Source organism: Neolamprologus brichardi, chromosome 3 (assembly GCF_056152115.1).
Source record: "Neolamprologus brichardi isolate AB-2024 chromosome 3, ASM5615211v1, whole genome shotgun sequence".
Taxonomy (NCBI): Eukaryota; Metazoa; Chordata; class Actinopteri; order Cichliformes; family Cichlidae; genus Neolamprologus; species Neolamprologus brichardi.
The window spans coordinates 4,520,991-4,536,755 of record NC_142106.1 but is presented as its reverse complement, the minus strand read 5'-3'; the positions used below and the strand labels follow the sequence as shown (position 1 = coordinate 4,536,755).

The window sequence follows — 15,765 nt, the reverse complement described above, 5'->3', positions numbered from 1 at the left end:
GAGGGCATCTGAGTTATGAGTCCAGTCCAGTTTATTGTTCAGATGAACACGAAGGTACCTGTAGCTGTCCACAGTCTCAATGTCCATACCTTGGATGTTCAGTGGTTGCAGTGGAGGATGTTTGTGCCTGCTGAAGTCAACCACCAGCTCCTTGGTTTTACTGGTGTTGATCTGGAGGTGGTTCTGTTGGCACCAGTCCACAAAGCGTTGTGTCAGTTCTCTGTACTCCTTGTCGTCCCCATCAATGATGAGGCCGACTATTGCACAGTCATCAGAGAACTTCTGCAGGAAGCACTGGGTGGAGTTGTGGGAGAAGCCTGCAGTGTAGATGGTGAAGTCGAACGGTGCCAGAACCGTTCCCTGTGGGGCCCCCGTACTGCAGACGACCCTGTTTGACACACAGACCTGACTGAGTTCTCACATACTGTGGTCGGTCAGTGAGGTAGTCCAAAATCCAGGTAGTGAGGTGATGGTCCACTTCAGAGTTCTCCAGCTTGTCCTTCAGGGCCGTGGGAAGAATGGTGTTGAAGGCACTGGAGAAATCAAAGAACATGATTCTCACAGTGGTGAGCACTGGTGCAACACAGGAGGTTTTCCAGAGCTGTGGGACTCTCCCCAGCCTCAGGCTCAGGTTGAAGAGGTGCTCTATCACCCTACACAGTTGGTCTGCGCAGGACCTGACGACCCTTTAGCTGATGCCATCTGGACCTGCAACATTCCTGGCTTTAATCCTCCTCAGTTCCCTGGGTGGTTGAGGGAGACAGGCTGGAGCCTTGTGTTGAGTGTGTATTGGATGCTGTCGTTGGGGGTGGGGAGGAGTGAGCAAGGTGAGTAGAGGAGGTGTGAAGTGTCTGAGGTGTCAAAAGTGGAACAGCAGCAGTAGGGGTGGGTGAGTCTGCAGCTGATGTTGAAGACTGCCTCATGGATGAATCAAACCTATTAAAGAAATGATTCAGTTCATTTGCCCACCTCACATCCCTCCCAGGCAGAGAGTTCTTTGTGGCCCAAGATGGTTCTAAGGCCTCTCCAGACTTCCTTGTTTTGTTGAAGCTGGTTCTCCATCTTCTGCCTGTAGCTGTCCTTCCCTTTCCTTATCAGTCCCCTCAGCTCTCTCTGCACCCTTTTCAGCTCCTCCTTGTCTCTAGATTTGAAGGCCCTCCTCTTCTGCTTGAGGACAGCTGTAATTTCTGGGGTAATCCAAGGTTTGTTGTTGGAGAAACACCGCACAGTCCTGGAGGGTGCGGTGTTATCCACACAGAAGTTAATATAGTCCGTAATCAGTGTTGGGAAGGTTACTTTTAAAATGTATTCCATTACAGAATACAGAATACATGTCTCAAAATATATTCTGTAACGTATTCCGTTACGTTACTCAATGAGAGTAACGTATTCTGAATACTTTGGATTACTTAATATATTATCATGCTGTTTACAACTACATGAATGTACTATTGCTGTGATTTATTACTGTTACTGAAGGTCCGCGGCTCCGAACCGTAGTAAAGGGACCTCTGGCTAATACAGCAGGTTCGTGTCGGGCTCGTAGCCGAAAACTAGCTTTACTTTGTTGTCTGGGTCAACTTTGCTAGCAAGAGACAGAGAGGCGTTGAAAGGCTGCTCCAACTGAACTTATTGTTTTTGGAGGAAAACACGAACACAGTGTACAGTCGAGTCTTAATAGCTTACTTACAACTGGGCTCGTCAGGCTCTCTTCTTGGCTGCAGTGGTTATTATTATAATTACATGCTTCCAGCTCCCGTTTTTGCTTGATGACAGCTCATATTTTTCCTTTTTCTCCCTCCCTCGCTCACAGACACATAACGTGTATGGCAGTCCATTCTCCCTGCAGCACGGACTACACTGCCTGTGATGCTACATTCTTCAGAGCTATACCAGTAGCACTCTGCCTATTAGCTTAGCACAACAACAACAAAAAGGCCTCTCTCACCCAGGAAACAGGCAGAGAGAGCGTCACCCTGTAACCATGGCAACCGTAACGCTGTCGCCTGGAACAACAGAACGTAGCTGTCAAACAAAACCCAAACAGTCCTGACCCGCCACAATATGAAACAGGGAAGTACCGCTGTGTAATCCATTTATTTCAACAAAGTAACTGTATTCTAAATACCACCTTTTTAAACGGTAACTGTAACGGAATACAGTTACTCATATTTTGTATTTTAAATACGTAATGGCGGTACATGTATTCCGTTACTCCCCAACACTGTCCGTAATGCATGTCACCAGGCTGTTGATGTCCTCTCCGTGGTCATCACAGATCACCTCCCACACAGTAGACTCAAAACAGTGGCATCAACTGTTGATCCTCAGTTTAAGGACCTGCCCTTCTTGTCTGAAGGAGAGACCAGTGAGGCCTGTTCCAGACTGCTGGACACTGTGGTGGCTGTGATATGGTAAATGGTAAATGGCCTGTATTTGTATAGCGCTTTTACTAGCCCCCCCTAGGGACCCCAAAGCACTTTACACACCCAGTCATCCACCCATTCACACACACATTCACACACTGGTGGAGGCAAGCTACAGCTGTAGCCACAGCTGCCCTGGGGCAGACTGACAGAAGCGAGGCTGCCATATCGCGCCATCGGCCCTTCTGGCCAACACCGCCTACTGGTGAAGTGTCTTGCCCAAGGACACAACGACTGAGACTGTCCGAGCCAGGGCTCGAACCGGCAACCTTTCGATTACAAGGCGAACTCCCAACTCTTGAGCCACGATCGCCCCAATTGATAAAGAAGGAAAAAAAGTAAGTAAATAAATGAATGAAATGAATTTCATTCCCCTCTGCAGGAGACATAGTAAATGCACAGAGAAGTGTCCTGAGAGCTGACTGTGTCAACCAGCTTGTATTCCTGCACAAAAATGTGGAAATTGAAAAATAAGCACTGAGAAAACACTATAACATGTAAAATCTCAGATTTGAGGATTATGGCTGACTTTTAAAAGAAGGAGGAGTTGCTGTCTTTGCAAGCCATGCATGGCACTACCAAAGGTGAGGATTTGTTGTTGTGGCATTGAACAAGTTTAAATTGCCATTTAAAAACTTGAGCGGGCTCACCACTGATGGAGCACCCACAATGGTTGGCACGCAGAAAGGATTGTCTGCATTAACCAAAAAAGAAATAAGCTGTCTGAGTCTGGATGCAAATAATTTAGTTGTATGCCACTCATACATCAAGAGAGTCTGTGTGCACATTCCCTGAAGGTTAACACTGATGAAAACCGTTGTCTACCACAAACTTCATCACAAGCAGAGGGCTGAATAACCATCAGTTCAAGGAGCTACTCAGCGAGCTGAGTACAACGATTTGGTTTATCAATGCAAAGCCTGGCAGAAAAGAAAAAAAGTTCTGCTGTTATATTCCCAGCTTCACAGAATGTGCAGTCATTTGAGTTCTTAAGCTTTAATCTCAGCAATTACTTCCATATGGATACATTATTCTTATATGATTTGCTTAGCCTTTGGTGGAGCAGGGAATTGTAAATAATCACATCTTATTTTTTTTTTTACAATCCTGAGAGAAGAATCTTTGAACAGTATAACTTCTCTTTAAGGAAGAAGCAATATTTTTTGGAAATTAAGAATTTATTATTCCACTTGTTATCAGAGATGAGGTAATTATGACTAAAGAGTGGCTATAATCTAGGTATAGCTACTGAATAAAGTAAAGATTCTTTAATTGCATTAATGAGAATTTTCAAATTTATAACACAGGTGAATATAATAGGAGGCTGAGGAGTAGTAGACGGTATTTTCAGAATATAGTGATGTCTGGTTTTCTGATTAATCTTTGATTAATTTATCTGCGATGTCCAAAGAATGCGATCAAGGAGTGAAAGACGTTCATTTCAGATAAGAGAATTCTTCTAAATACATATACTGTAGGTTCAACATAGTTTTATCCAGAGGCAGGAAGTAATGAAGTACAAATATTCTGTTACTGTACCTAAGTACATTTTTCAGGTATGTGTACTTGAGTAGTTTTTTTTTCTGACTGCTTTTTACTTTTACCCTCTACATTATTAAACAAATATCTGCATTTTGCTACTCCTTGCATTTTCGAAACAGGCTTGTTACGTTTGGTTTTTAGGGGAGTTATTATTTCGTCACCGCAAGCCTCCAAACATCAAACCGATTTGAGGTTAAACAGAAACACATGAAAGGAAACCCTGTTCATTTATTGATCAGAGGATGTAACTTAGAGAGATGACATGTGCAAAATTCAGGTGTTAAAAGTGGGCCTGTTTTTTTTTTTTTGGGGGGGGGGGGGGGGGGGTTGCCACAACACCTGAATGACTGCAGATATCCATAAGTTGTGATTGTAGTACTTTAGCATCTAGCTAGCCCTACCAGGGCTCTACAGTGCAACCGATTTGGTCACATATGGGGCCTAATTTCTCAATGGTGTTACTCAATTGTTTTAAAAAGATCCTGGGTCACACTGGGGCGACCAGCCGTTCAGTACAAAAAAAGTCTCTGCAATTCTGAAAGTGTCAGTTTGGTCAACAACAGACAGACTTTAGGGGTGTCCAAATTCATAGGCTGCATCCTTCGGAGGACCCGGCCTTTGCGGTCTACCTGGGCTGGGTCCTCAGGAGGCTGGGTAGGCCGGAAGAGAGTGGCTGTGAAAAAGGATGGTCTTGCCCAGCGGTCCCCAACCTTTTTTGCGCCACGGACCGGTTTATGCCCGACAATATTTTCACGGACCGGCCTTTAGGGTGTCGCGGATAAATACAACAAAATAAAACTAGTACCGGTACCGAAAAAAAGAAGATTTATACATAACACACGTGAAAAGACCCAGGAAAACCGAGTAAACGATAAAAACGATAACAAAATAACGATAAAAACCCTGAAAACCATACATTTCACACCTGAGCCTCACCTTGCAGGGCCCGGTACCAAACGACTCACGGACCGGTACCGGTCCGAGGCCCGGGGATTGGGACCGCTGGTCTAGCCTTCAGATTTGCATCACCAGCTGTCTCAGTGGAGTTTAATAAACTCGGCCGTCTGCTCCTTGCTTTCTAAAATATAACATTGGACATTGGAGCATAGATAGCACAGACGTTATGGCCGCGAGGCCTGATTGCGGGTGCCGTTCAGGTGCGTCCACTAAGTGGCACTGATGACGACGCCCCACCAGACACATTAACCAGGTAAAATACATATTTAGTAGGGGTGAAACAATACTCGTATCAATATTGAACCGTTCGATACAGTGGTTTTGGTTTGGTACGCATATGTATCAAACAATACAAATTTTTTTATTTATTTTATCAACTTTTCTTCTGACGATGCTTTCTCTGTTGAGCGCTCAGTGGATCTGCGTTCGACTACTCTGCCTAGGCTGCACTATTGAGTGCAGATCCACTGAGCGTAGCGCAAGCTAGCAAGACAGAAGTTAAACTCGTTGCAACATGGGAAATTGAACCTCCCCCACCCTCATTCAGATCTGGAGTTTGGAACTATCTTGGTGATCATGTGACGTATGACCCTGATGGTAAGCGCGTCATGGACAAAAGTAAAGCAGTATGTTGGATGTGCCACGCAATGCTCAATTGGTGGGAACTAGTGCGTTAGTGCAGTTAGCTTGTTAACGTGTTGATGCCGTCCAGCCCCACACACGGGGCGATCCGCGGTAACTCGTTAACGGAGATTTACCACATTATGTCATTTTAACGTGATTAACGCTGACAGTACTAGTGGGAACACAACGAATATGACTGCACATTTACGCCGACGTCATCCTAGTGCAAAGACAAGTGGAAGCAGACAAAAACAACAAGCACGCATGCTACAAACTTTACCCGAGTCATTTAGACAGCCGTTAGCACATGATTCTCCTTATGGGGACCTGATATGTTTAATATGCTGCTGAGAATATAGCCCAGAAGAAGCGTATAGTATAGCTTTTATTTTGGAAAGAGCCATTTCTCTGTAAAAAACTCTCTTTTCCAAAGATAAGTGATTTCTCGATCTGATAGATTTTTTTTATTATTATTTTGTTGTTTCAGCAAAATTAAATTTAAAAACTGTACTTTTGAGTTAAAATATATATTTATAATTTTAATAAATGACAAATTAAAAAAGCATGAACATTTTTTTGTATCGAAACAAATATTGAACCGTGAAACCAAAGTATCGAACCGAACCGAACCGTGAATTTTGTGTATCGTTGCACCCCTAATATTTAGGCAGAATTTTGCAAATATCTATTTTTCATTTTTAGCAGGATAGTGCCTTTTTTCCAATTATTTTTTAAAAGTCAGGTCAAGGATCCAAAAGCCCAAAGGCGATATAAGGGTGGCGGCTCACAACAGTTTTTGTTTGCTACATGGATCATTTTAGTTCAGCTGGGTGTCTTTCCTTTTGTTATATTTCTTTAGGAGTTCAAAATGTGGTAATTACATAAATAACATGTAATTTTCTCTGTAGCACTTCATGGATTTCATAAGCAACACACCTTAGTTGTTCACACAAAGCATAAAGGTAAAAAAACAATATATACAATGTTATCTTCATTTTAGATGTCAAAAAGTATTTGCGGCTCCAAGTGTTTTCTTTTGCGTGGAAGCCGGGTCCAAATGGCTCTTTGGGTATTAAAGGTTGCAGACCCCTGGTCTAGTGTCTTAGTTTGGCTTTCTTGTATTCTCTTTAGTTTTCTGAGTATTTAGTTAGCCGCCCTCTGTGTCTCCCTGTTATTGTTCTGTGTTTCTTAGTAGTTCTGTCTCCCCTAGTCAAGTCTGCGTCTATGTTACATTTCCTGTTTTACTTTGAAGGACTGTGTCCTACGTGAATGTATTGAGTTTCGCTTCCCTTGGGTCTCGTTATGTCCGATTTCTCCCAGCTGTGCTTCCCTTCTGTGTCTAATTCAGCCGAAACATGACACAGAGCTTCCCTCGGGTCCTCTTAATTGTTGTGACGCGTGTTCGAAACGCAGAGAGGTGCGCTCGATTTTGCATTTCTTCTGTTTTGGCTTCCTGTTAAATCCAGAATTGAATTCAAAATCCTGCTCCTCACATACAAGGTCTTAAATAATCAGGCCCCATCTTATCTTAATGACCTTGTAGTACCATATCAAGTTCAAGTTCAAATTTTATTCGCCACATGCAGTGGCAGGTTGCCCTGCAGTGGAATGAACCCGCCCCCCGACCTTACACACACAACACAGACATCACATGGGGATACAAGTCAGAGAATGGTTGCATTACAGAAAAAACACTGAAATGGATGCTACAATGGGAAAAGTACAAGAGGAAAAAAAGAGACCTCTATTCATGCTGGGCTACAGGAGGACAGCATGAGAACAGGAAACAAAAAAAAAAACCTCCTCTGCACAGAAAGCACATAAATGTCCATAGCACAACATTATAGAGCACGTGACCAGCAACAGGGTTGGGTAGGGGATAAGGAGTAATCCCAGGAAACACAGCAGCCATCCTGCCACTGCGCCGACTCTCCAGCGCGGGCCCAGACCCGCCTCGTGTTCCCAGGAGGCAACAAGCATCGAAGGCGTTAGAAGGGGAAGGGGGATGTGTGAATGCTTATCAGTGTAAGTGTATGTGTGTGCGTGTCCATAGTTTAGCTGAGACAGTGTCCTTCACCCTATCAGGCTAAGTAAACAGTCTGCTAGCCAACTCAGGTGGCCTTGCATGGAATGGGAAGAATAGTCATCACACAGTCGTTATCAGGGAGTTTTTGTTCGGCTCCAGCCTTGGGCCCGTGCAGCTGGCGCCGTGGTGTCCACATGTTGATGTTGTTGATTTTTCTTTTATGCGAGCAGCTCAGGAGAATTTCAAGCTGTTCTTTAACACTCCGACACTGGTCTCTCAATCTCCCGTTGGAGAGCCGCGAACCTCCCCATGATGGTATCAAACTTCTGTTCCATGGTGTTGTCATTCTTTTGATTCTGAGACCCCACAACTGCAGTGAGCCGTCGTTCTGCAATGTGATCCAACTTTCGCTCAAGGGTGTCATTTTGAGCAGGCCTCTCTTTGATGTATCCCAACATACGCTCAATGGTGTTGTTTTGAGTCTTCACGGCAGCTGTAAGCATCTCCAAGGTGTTAACAACACTGCGTTCGTTGTGAGAGGTTGCGCCTCATCCCATCGCTTCGATACCAGCGGGCACCCTTGGGGGGGTTTGAACAGCCGGTTCCACTCTCTTATGTCTCCGATAAGCCAGGGCCAAGCCAGCTCTGATCAGCAAGAACCCTGTTATCATGGTTCCGAATAGGTAGATATCTTCAGCGTCCTCGATCGACAGTCCCGCCAGGCACATGACCCTCCAGTTCTGCCACCCGTCAATCGTGTATCCGGAAGGGAAAGTCCCTCCAGGGCACTCGGGCTCTCCCGAGCCCAAACTTCTCGTTGAGAAAAGGGTGTCAATAGCATTCAGAGACCAGTTGATCAAATCCATAATTCTCTTTTAGGTTTTAGAGAACGACAGTGAGAGACTGTTCGAGGGAAAGTAATACACACGAGACAAGACAAGGACACAAGAGGCTAAGCAGGGAAGATAAGGGGAAGGAGGAGAGGAGAAAAAGTGCGACCACCTTCGCCAAGAGCCAAGAAAAGACCTATTAGAGCACTTTGCTCTCACACTGCAGGCCTAGAGTTCCTAGAGTTTTTAAAAGTAGAATGGGAGGCAGAGCCTTCAGTTTTCAGGCCCCTCTTCTGTGGAACCAGCTTCCAGTTTGGATTCAGGAGACAGACACTATATCTACTTTTAAGATTAGGCTTAAAACTTTCCTTTTTGCTAAAGCATATAGTTAGGGCTGGACCAGGTGACCCTGAATCCTCCCTTAGTTATGCTGCAATAGATGTAGGCTGCCGGGGATTCCCATGATGCATTGAATTTTTCCTTCCCAGTCACCTTTCTCACTCACTATGTGTTAATAGACCTTTCTGCATTGAATCATATCTGTTATTAATCTCTGTCTCTCTTCCACAGCATGTCTTTGTCCTGTTTTTCTTCTCTCACCGCAACCGGTCACAGCAGATGGTCGCACTTCCATGAGCCTGGTCCTCCATGAGCTCCGGCAGAACCAGGCTCAGGGAGGGACGGCCATCTGCTGCGACCGGTTGTGCAGGTCCAACTTAGTGAAAAGGGTGACCCCCTGAAAGAGTTCAAAGGTAGATGTTAGCAAAGGCAGCGGGTACTTATTTCTCAAAGTGATCTTATTATGATAGCGATAGTCTATACAAGGCCTTAAACTCTTGTCTTTCTTTTCTACAAAGAAAAACACACCAGCAAGAGGTGAGGAAGAGGGCCGGATAATTCCAGCGGCGAGAGATTCGGTGATGTATTTTTCCATTGCCTCACGTTCAGCTTGAGAAATACTGTATGAACGGCTCGTCGGAAGGGGAGCGCCAGGGAGGAGGTTAGTTCCACAGTCATAAGGTCTGTGTGGGGACAGCGATGACGTGCAGTCTTTACTAAACACCCCCCGGAGATCATCATAGATGGGAGGGATAGAGGAAAGATCACAAGAATCAGGGACAGAGCCTGGATCTGAAGAACTGATAGGCGGTGTAGCGGCATTTAAGCAGGTCATCTGATACTCCTTCCCCCACCCCAAAATCTTAGCTGTCTTCCAATCTAGTGTGGGATTATGTTGTTGCAACCAGGGAAATCCTAATACCAATGGCGTGAGCGGAGCTTTAAACACAAACAAGTGTAAGGTCTCAGAATGATTGCTGGAGAGAGTTAAAGAATTATGCTCAGTGATATGGAGTTCATAGCGATATGGTATTTGCGGCCGCAATAAGCACACTCTCCAGCCTCCCAGCGGTGGTGTCACACCTCTGGAGTTAATTTTGAGCGTCCTTGTTCCGTGGGCTCCTCGCTTTTCCCCAAATCCTCCGATTTGCAACGGACTCCACTTCCAGATGCTCCTCCTCCAGCTGCCATTACACTTTGCTGCGGAGCTGTAGTTCCGCGTGCTGCAGTTAGCCCGAAAGTGATTGTCAACCTTAATACATAAAGACATAACTTCATCCAAAGAATCGGGAAATTTTCTCATATCACCTTGTAATTCCAGAGATATATTATTTAGAGGTGTACTTATCGGTGCAGCCTGCTCCCACCTGGTCTCCCCTGTCAAAATCCAGAAATCCACAGAATAATCCATCATACTCCGTCTGCCCTGTTTTAAGTTTAGTAACCGGTGGGCAGCAGCAGCAGCCCCAGAACTTTTGTCAAACACACCATGGAACTTAGTGAGAAAGTCAAGGTAAGAGATTAGTTCCAAAAACAGATTGAGTCCATTTTAACGCCCGCTCCTATAACAGCTGGACAAAATATGCAATTTTAACCCCATCACTCTCAAAAGCTCTTGGCTGCTTCCGAAACTGCAGAGAGAGTTGAGTTAAAAAACCTGCACACTTTTCTAAATCACCAGAAAATCGCTCAGGAGTTGGGAACGGTCGTTCGGGAGGTGCCGGCGGAGCTGGTGATTACAGGGCAGGAGGCTCCGGCGGCGAGGATGCCTGGGGTTGGGGTTGCGAAGGAGGAGATTGGGGGTGCATGCTTTCCAACGGTGTGCGCTGAGCCAGTGCCTGAGTGAGTGCTGCCAGCTGTTGGTTGATATGCAGCAACATTTGCTTGTGCCGTACAGGCAAGACGCCAGGCTGACCAGGCTGTGGCGCAGATTCCGAGTCCGCTGAGTCCATACTGGCTGGATTGTTCTGTTATGGTAACTAGAAGGACTCAAACGCAGGACTCCTTTGCTCAAAGGAAGAACAGAGGGTTTATTCACAAACACCAGGTGAAATGTGCAACAGTGACAAAGTGCTATATACAAGGGTGCGGGGATCAGGGCTCCAGGGAATCCACAGGGAAAAGCGGGGGGAACACTCTCACTCCTCTCCAGTCTCTCTTGGTGTCTCTCCTTTCATGCACCAGAATCTCTATAGGGAACAAGGGCAGGTCCAGGTTGTCTGTACTAGGGCTGGGTATCGTCACTGATTTCTAGAATTGATTCAATTCCGATTCACAAGGTCCCAAATCGATTCAATCCATGATTCGATTTGAATCGGGGAAATTTTGCCTCAGACAGTCAGAATTATTATAATTGAGATCATGCATCAGTACATTTCCATATTTTTATATATATAAAAGGAAAGCTGACACTTGCCAGACTTTATCAAAGGTGTGAGCATCACAGCAGATGTCTTTGTGTCAAAGTAACTAAGGATAAAACACAGAAAAACATGAAGGTGATTTTCCTGGCCTGGGATTTTTTTTTTAATATTCTGCAGAACATCAAAAACGAAAGAAAACCATTAATCAACATATGAACATTACATGATGCTGCTGAAGTGAAGTAGAGCAAAGTTACAGAGGTTTTATTACAGACACAGCTGAGCGTTTTGCAATTTTGCATAATTTTAAAAAGTTTACATTTGTTTAGTATTGAACGGCAGAAATTAGGTTTTCTTTTTGGAAGTAAGTAAAAGGAAAAAAACAGTGACCAACAGCGCTGTAAACAACAGTAGACTTGTGATTAATAAGCAAGCCAATAATGCAGAAAACAGATTTTTAGACGGGAAACTGTTCTTGAAGTACAGAGAGAGAGAGCTGTGCATGAAGTGTGATTTTATCGTGGTGGAAGCAAAACAGCAAAAGTCAGAGTGAATTCATTAGGATGTTTATGTGAAGTGTAGTTTGGATCTTCTTTTGCTGCTGGTTCAGTCAATATTGTTTGGAGACAGATAAAACTAACAGCCTTAGAATCAGCGCAAAAAGGGCGTAAACACAAAGCGTGGACCCGCCGAAACATCAGAATCAGCGAGCTGTCGGCTTTCAGCCCCAACCGTGTCCGTGCCATCGGGTGAGAAAGGCGACATCTCTTTGTGTTTACGTCTTTGTGCAGAATCTCTGTACCTGCTCTCATTTACTGTTTTAGCTGTTTGGTGGTTGTTGAAATTTTGTGAGGTTTAACCTGAGATTCTGGCATTTCGGGCAAAATAAATTTATATTAAATAATCGATTCAGGATTTTAATGAATCAATATCACGTTTTTTTTTTTTTTTTTGTTTTGTTTTTTTTTTGCCTGTCCCGTTTGGATCTTTTGCCATCAGAATTATTGTCTAAAGGCGAAGAAAGATGCCCAACGGATTTTCTTTACCAAATTGACCATCCCAGCTTTGCCGTAATGGTCCATTTGATTCACCTTTTATTCTTTATTTTATTTTCACTTGCTGAATACGGGACAGACTTGACTGGGGGAAAGAAAAGGGAGAAAGAAAGAGGGAAAGAAAAACAGTTGAGAAGAGGGACGGGGGAGAAGGGCAAAAAACAAAAAACAGAATAAGCAAAAAAAAAAAAAGAAAAAAAAATACATGTATCGATCACCTGGATCACCTGTTGAGAAAGAAAAAAGAAAACAAGCAGAAGAAAACGAGAGTAATACAATAAACAACATCACAATGATATATGGGAATATGACAGTAAATACTAAATATTAAACATTATTGTGCAGCACGTAAGATCGACAGCACAGTGTGCATTGAGGTAGGAGCCAAAAAGGGTGTAGTTTGTGTGTGTGATCACCCGTGTGTACACCTGTGAGCATGGACGCGCTTGTTTTCTTAAAAGGTTCCTTCATGTAATGATCTGCTAGAGGGTGTGGGGGGGGGCCACTGCCCCGTCCTCCAGGGCATGAAGCAGGTATGGAGGAGATCAAAACTCCAGACATCCAGAGGCCCCCAGAACACAAGAGACCAAGGAAGACCAACAGAGGGGCAGCCGTGCCACTGTCCCAGAAAGAGCTGAGGAGAGTCCCAGATGAGGGGTCACCCAGCAGCCACGGAGCAGAAGCCAGGGGGGGTTGCAGCGACGTGCCCGTGAGCTCCGCCGGCAGCCAGCTGTGCCTGAGTGACCGAGCCCCAGGCCGAGAGGCCGGGGGCACCCCACCTCCGAAGTGGCCCAAGCGAGCCCCAGGCTCCAGGCCCCGATAAGCAGCCGCCAAGGAGTGAGCCGGTGTGCACCCGGACGCCCACCCCCGGACACAAAGAACCACCAACGCACCGATGTCTGAGGGAGTCCGCCCCCGGCAGGGGAAGTGGTGGGGGGAGATAGGCCTCCAAACCTTGGAGGGCCTCAATATCAATATCACGTTATCCGAGCTAGAATCAATTTTAATCTATAAATCGATAATCAAAACCCACCCCTAGTCTGTACACATGTGTTAACACAAGAAGCAAAACCACGGTAACTAGACTGCAGTGTCCTAGCCAGGATTTTACTGACACAGGTCAAGCAACGATCCAGCGAAGAGCAACCTCGCTTCTTCCCTTTAGTAGAGGCCAGTTAATAAGACGCAGGTGTTGATCATCTCCCAGGTATGTAGGCCAAAGGCAGAAGCCCACAATGAGCTCCGCCCAGGCAACAGAGGGAGAGAGAGGGAGGAAGAGAGGAAAAAGAGGAAACAAAGCAGAATTTCTCAGGCAGATCTTCTGGACCGTGGCAGCTGCTAATCAGACTAAGGTAGGCTAACTGTGTTATTGCTGACTGCATGAATATCCTCTGCAGGCTAGAGATAGATAAACAGGTTTGTTTGCTTTACTGTGATGGATTAAAAGTAAAAAAAGTTTGTGTGACTCATGCACACGGATGATGCCGAGATCTAGTATAAAGACAGCATAAACTGTACTGTCAGTGTAGAGGATGGAAATCAGCCGGGACAACTCATGTAACATCTGCTCACATCTGGGTGAATTCAGTTGTGTATAAAGAGCAGCAGGTCAGCTGATCACAGCCTGTACACTCAGAAAATCTACTGGAGCTCTCAATAGAAATTATTGTGAGTTATGATTCTTTTCCGCACACTGAGCCATTACAACTAATTTTAGTGTTCCACCTGCTGAATCCACTTATATAAATATAAGTATTGAAATGTCCTCCAAAGAGTTACTTTTACTTTCTTACTTTGAAAACTTTGAGGTTGTACTTTTTTACTTTTACTTGAGTAAAGAAGTTGAATCAGCACTTCAACACTACAAGGCGCACTTAAAATCCTTTAATTTTCTCAAAATTTGATAGTGCGCCTTATAATCTGGTGCACCTTAGGTATGAATTCTGGTTGTGCTTACTGACCTCAAACCGATTTTTTGTGGCATATGGCGCTGAAAAATCTGTCAAAAAATGTTTTAGTACAACTTTGGTAAGGTACAAAGCTGGAAACCTGGAGGATGAACGCTAACTTTTTTCCACTTGATAAAAGTTAACGTAAGGGTTCCTGATTGTTAGAGACAAATGCAATCGCATGGCAGGATGCTGTAAACAGACCAAACTTCAGTCAGGACAGACGTTCCCAAAGTGTGGGGCCCGCCCCCTAGGGGGGGCGCAGAGCCATTGCAGGGGGGGCGCGGCATGAAAAGGGAAAAAAAAAACAAAAACCAACGCTTGGACACTGCTAGCACGGGCGCCCACACAAAGGCAAAGCAGGAGATGAAGCATAGCTGAATATGTTTCCAAACCAACTTCATTCTAAGCCAAAGACTAGAAAATATGGTGAAGCATATCTTCCCTTTGGTTTCACCTGCACAAATGCTGAGGTAGGTCTCCTTGCAGGATTGGTTTTCCCTTCGTTGGGAGCAGCGCTGGGCTGTTTAAATCATGGACAAACAGTATCCCACATTCTTGATTTGTAGTTCACAAACACTTGTTGTAATGACTAACTACTCTTGACATTTTGGAGATGTTAGCTCTTTATACAGTAAAGTTACAGCGGGATACAAATAACATCAGGCTGATCCTGCCACAATTTGTTCCCCGGTTCAAATCACGGACAAACAGCGTCCAACAGTTGTTTATGTTTTTGAACCCATTTTGCAGAGGGATTTTTTGAAAAATGTATTGATAGCAATGTTGAATATTATTACACAGAAAAAAACAACTACATGTAAAATAATTACACCGTGACGCCTCTGCCTTTGTAAATGGAGGGACAGTAACTGCATGTATATGTAAGCGTGTAAAACCTGCAGATAGTCAGATTAACAGTATTTCGTCTCTATCTGCCATTCTGCAATTCATCTCATGTAAACAATAACGTGCACACAGCGTGACGTGAAAAAAGGCACATACCTTTGACATTGCATGACGAACTCTGTATTCCTCATCCAGTAAACGCAAAAAAGGAGTTTTAAAAAATCTCCATTCTCGGTGATTCGAAACGCCGTTTACGTGTGGACGAAACAGCTGCGTTTTCAAAAATACCCGTGTAGGTGTGGACATAGCGTAAAAGAGTTAGTAGTTTATTTTCTTACTACCTGTAATTTATTGCAGATTACTTGTAATTATTTGCTTAATTGTTTACTAAATGTTTGAGGTGTGAAATAAACCGCAATGGAGCAAAATATGGGTGTGTGTGGTTGGAGGATGTGTTCGTGCGCGCGCGCGCGTGCGCGTGAGGGGGGGCGCGAACATTTTTCTTGTAAAACAAGGGGGGCCCAGCAAAAAAAGTTTGGGAACCACTGAGTCAGGAGAACAACTGAGATAATACATCCACAATCAAGAGGTTAGTCATTAATATACTGCAACAACATGGGAATAGAGGTAATGGTGCAGAAGCAAGAAGAATGAGTTGAGTAAAGTTTGACTTATCTGATTGTTTTGTTTTGCTTAATGCACCTTATAATCCAGTCCGCCTAATGTATGAAAACAGACCCCTTCATCGACAGTTCGCCTTATAATCCAAAAAATACAGTATTTTTTAACATTCATTTTGCTCCAT

At 44.4% G+C, this 15,765-nt stretch overlaps 1 pseudogene; it reads right to left on the bottom strand.

The window, feature by feature from the left end:
- Positions 1-7,806: 7,806 nt before the first annotated feature.
- Positions 7,807-8,441, bottom strand: LOC148103206 (uncharacterized; annotated as a pseudogene).
- Between the last annotated feature and the right edge of the window lie 7,324 nt (positions 8,442-15,765).